Below are 3,371 nucleotides of genomic sequence, written 5' to 3'. Positions count from 1 at the left end.
ACCTCAACTATGGGAGACAAAATGAGAAAACAAATCCAGAAAATCACTTTGTCTGATTTTGTAAGAATTTATTTGCAAATTATGGTGGAAAATAAGTATTTGGTCAGTAACAAAATTTCATCTCAGTACTTTGTTATATATCCTTTGGCAATGACAGAGGTCAAACGTTTTCTGTAAGTTTTCACAAGGTTGGCACACACTGTTGTTGGTCTGTTGGCCCATTCCTCCATGCAGATCTCCTCTAGAGCAGTGATGTTTTGGGGCTGTCGCTTGGCCACACGGACTTTCAACTCCCTCCAAAGGTTTTCTATAGGGTTGAGATCTGGAGACTGGCTAGGCCACTCCAGGACCTTGAAATGCTTCTTACGAAGCCGCTCCTTGGTTGCCCTGGCGGTGTGCTTTGGATCATTGTCATGTTGAAAGACCCAGCCACGTTTCATCCTCAATGCCCTTGCTGATGGAAGGAGGTTTGCACTCAAAATCTCAAGATACATGGCCCCATTCATTCTTTCATGTACCCAGATCAGTCGTCCTGGCCCCTTTGCAGAGAAACAGCCCCAAAGCATGATGTTTCCAACCCATGCTTTACAGTAGGTATGGTGTTTGATGGATGCAACTCAGTATTCTTTTTCCTCCAAACACGAAAAGTTGTGTTTCTACAAAACAGTTCCACTTTGGTTTCATCAGACCATAGGACATTCTCCCAATACTCTTTTGGATCATCCAAATGCTCTCTAGCAAACTTCAGACGGGCCTGGACATGTACTGGCTTAAGCAGTGGGACACGTCTGGCACTGCAGGATCTGAGTCCCTGGTGGCGTAGTGTCTTACTGATGGTAGGCTTTGTTACATTGGTCCCAGCTCTCTGCAGTTCATTCACTAGGTCCTCCGCGTGGTTCTGGGATTTTTGCTCACCGTTCTTGTCATCATTTTGACCCCACGGGGTGAGATTTTGCGTGGAGCCCCAGATCGAGGGAGATTATCAGTGGTCTTGTATGTCTTCCATTTTCTAATTATTGCTCCCACAGTTCATTTCTTCACTCCAAGCTGGTTGCCAATTGCCGATTCAGTCTTCTAAGCCTGGTGCAGGGCTACAATTTTGTTTCTGGTGTCCTTTGACAGCTCTTTGGTCTTCACCATAGTGGAGTTTGAAGTCTGACTGTTTGAGGGTGTGCACAGGTGTCTTTTTATACTAATAACAAGTTTAAACAGGTGCCATTAATACAGGTAATGAGTGGAGGAAAGAGGAGACTCTTAAAGAAGAAGTTACAGCTCTGTGAGAGCCAGAAATCTTGATTGTTTGTAGGTGACCAAATACTTATTTTCCACCATAATTTGCAAATAAATTCTTACAAAATCAGACAATGTGATTTTCAGGATTTGTTTTCTCATTTTGTCTCTCATAGTTGAGGTCTATGATGTAAATTACAGACGCCGCTCATCTTTTTAAGTGGGAGAACCTGCACTATTGGTGACTGACTAAATACTTTTTTCCCCACTGTACATGATCAACAAGTAAGAAGGAGTGCGTCTCTTAGTGAATCAGTCCGGGAAACTGGGGGTGGGGCTTTACTTAGGACCAGCGTAGGAGAACCGGAAGAGTACAAAATTACAACAAAAAAATGCAATAGGTTACTGCAAGACAGATGAGAACTCTGGTGGTATGCTTCTAAATGACAGTATACCACCGGAGTACTAAGGTGTCCTGCAGTAACCCAAGCACCTCAGTAGAGCATAGTGCTTGATGAAGCACCCTAAAAGAGCATGATCACATAACATTATCTGACACATCTGATAATAATGCATTGATACATCTCATAGTCATACACTGATATATATCCCATAGTCATACACTGATATATATCCCATAGTCATACACTGATATACATCCCATAGTCATACACTGATATATATCCCATAGTCATACACTGATATATATCCCATAGTCATACACTGATATATATCCCATAGTCATACACTGATATATATCCCATAGTCATACACTGATATATATACATCCCATAGTCATACACTGATATATATCCCATAGTCATACACTGATATATATCCCATAGTCATACACTGATATACATCCCATAGTCATACACTGATATATATCCCATAGTCATACACTGATATACACTACCGTTCAAAAGTTTGGGGTCACCAAAAATTTTTTGTGTTTTCCATGAAAAGTCACACTTCTTCACCACCATACATTGTGAAATGAATAGAAAATATAGTCAAGACATTGACAAGGTTAGAAATAAGGATTTGTATGTGAAATAACATTGTTCTTACATCACACTTTGCTTTCGTCAAAGAATCCTCCTTTTGCAGCAATTCCAGCATTGCACACCTTTGGCATTCTAGATATTAATCTGTTGGGGTAAGCTGGAGAAATTGCCCCCCACGCTTCTAGAAGCAGCTCCCACAAGTTGGATTGGTTGGATGGGCACTTCTGGCGTACTATACGGTCCAGCTGCTCCCACAACAGCTCAATGGGGTGGTGATCTGGTGACTGCGCTGGCCACTCCATTACCTATGATAGAATACCAGCTGCTGCTTCTGCTGTAAATAGTTCTTGCACAATTTGGAGGTGTGTTTAGGGTCATTGTCCTGTTGTAGGATGAAATTGGCTCCAACCAAGCGCTGTCCACTGGGTATGGCATGGCGGTGCAGAGTGATAGCCTTCCTTATTCAGAATCCCTTTTACCCTGTACAAATCTCCCACCTTACCAGCACCAGCCCCAGACCATCCCATTACCCCCACCATGCTAACAGATGGCGTCAGGCATTCTTCCAGCATCTTTTCATTTATTCTGCGTCTCACAAACGTTCTTCTTTGTGATCCAAACACCTCAAACTTGGATTCATCCGTCCACAACACTTTTTTCCAGTCTTCCTCTGTCCAATGTCTGTGTTCTTTTGCCCATCATAATCTTTTTCTTTTATTGGCCAGTCTCGGGTATGGCTTTTTCTTTGCCACTCTGCCCTGAAGCCCAAAATCCCGCAGCCGCCTCTTCACTGTAGATGTTGACACTGGTGTTTTGCAGGTACTATTTAATGAAGATGCCAGTTGGGGACCTGTGAGGTGTCTGTTTCTCAAACGAGAGACTCTAATGTGCTTATCTTCTTGCTTAGTTGTGCAACGCGGCCTCCCACTTCTTTTTCTACTCTGGTTAGAGCCTGTTTGTGCTGTCCTTTGAAGGGAGTAGTACACACCGTTGTAGGAAATCTTCAATTTCTTAGCAATTTCTCGCATGGAATAGCCTTCATTTCTAAGAACAAGAATAGACTGTCGAGTTTCAGATGAAAGTTCTCTTTCTCTGGCCATTTTGAGCGTTTAATTGACCCCACAAATGTGATGC

This window comes from Dendropsophus ebraccatus, chromosome 11 (genome assembly GCF_027789765.1).
Source record: "Dendropsophus ebraccatus isolate aDenEbr1 chromosome 11, aDenEbr1.pat, whole genome shotgun sequence".
NCBI classification, from domain to species: Eukaryota; Metazoa; Chordata; class Amphibia; order Anura; family Hylidae; genus Dendropsophus; species Dendropsophus ebraccatus.
The sequence above is the reverse complement of the archived record's forward strand: the minus strand, read 5'-3'. Positions refer to the sequence as shown.